This window comes from Mustela erminea, chromosome 12 (assembly GCF_009829155.1).
Source record: "Mustela erminea isolate mMusErm1 chromosome 12, mMusErm1.Pri, whole genome shotgun sequence".
In the NCBI taxonomy this organism is placed as follows: Eukaryota; Metazoa; Chordata; class Mammalia; order Carnivora; family Mustelidae; genus Mustela; species Mustela erminea.
Window position 1 is genome coordinate 63,859,684 of NC_045625.1, and position 1,081 is coordinate 63,860,764.

The 1,081-nt window shown below is 49.4% G+C and overlaps 1 non-coding gene across 1 annotated transcript; it reads left to right on the plus strand.

Moving 5' to 3' along the window:
- Positions 1-351: 351 nt before the first annotated feature.
- LOC116571223 lies at positions 352-455 on the plus strand. Its single transcript, XR_004277789.1, has one exon. It is a non-coding gene; the product is annotated as a U6 spliceosomal RNA (small nuclear RNA).
- The last annotated feature ends 626 nt before the right edge of the window (positions 456-1,081 follow it).

The window sequence follows — 1,081 nt, forward strand, 5'->3', positions numbered from 1 at the left end:
AATAATCCCTTATTCATACACAAGATAAAGACGCCTCCCCCAGCTCTGCTGGCCAACATTGATCCGTTTGTCTAAAACTACGTTCACTTGGCTGCTTACATATCTCCTGCTTTAACTCCTAGAGTTCCTACGTCCCATGACACCTCGCTAGGGAGGAACTTGCTGCCTTTGCCTCATCTGTCCAAGCCCTCTCACAGAGGTGAGAGCTCAGGGGGTCCTTGAAGGGCGCTTGCTGAGTCTCAGAGGCTGGAATCTCCCGACACTGATTGGGCAGCACTGGGAGCCGCTGGGGTGAAGGCAATCTAGAGAAGGAGTTCAAGTTCAAATGATGTTTTAAAAAGCAGGACTAGGGTGCTCGCATCAGCAGCACAGACACTAAAATTGAAGCAATACAGACATTAGCATGGCCCCTGTACAAGAATGACAGGCAATCCCACGAAGCGTCCCATATTTTTATAAATAAATAAATAAATAAATAAGCAAGCAAGCAGTCCTAGTGAAACAGGACTGCCTTTTATTGGCACGCATCAGGTTTGCAAATCCTGGCCTCCAGGTGATTAGCAAGCAATGTCCAGTCCCCTACACTGGGAAAGCCAATCCGCTTTCCCAGTGGAAAGGAATGGAACAGCAGAGAAGCACTACTTGCTTCATTCTGGACTTCCCCCCTTGACCCAGGCTAGTTTCTGGACAGAGGGGCACCCCAGGAAGCCACATTCAGACTGTGTAAAGGCAGCCTGCTGTAAAAGGGTCCTTATTCTCAGGGAACTAGTGTCTTCTGGGTGTCACCCTGACCCTGAGCCCAACTCTCTTTCCTTCCTGGAATCTATGACAGGTCTCTGCTTGGACAGTTTGCCTGGAAGCTACAGGGGTAGATGGTAGAAGGCAGGTGGGCCAAGGGTGGAAGTCAGCGGACTCTGTCTCTCCGTGCAGTACTGTTTGGGTGCAGAAACCAGCCTGTGCTTCTTTCCTAAAAATTTGGGATGGGGATGTGCGAGACCTAGGTCGATGGCTAGTGGAAGAAGATGGCTGAAATATCCTTCTTCTGAGAAGAGGCTAAATATGAAGTCAGACCCCCAAAGAT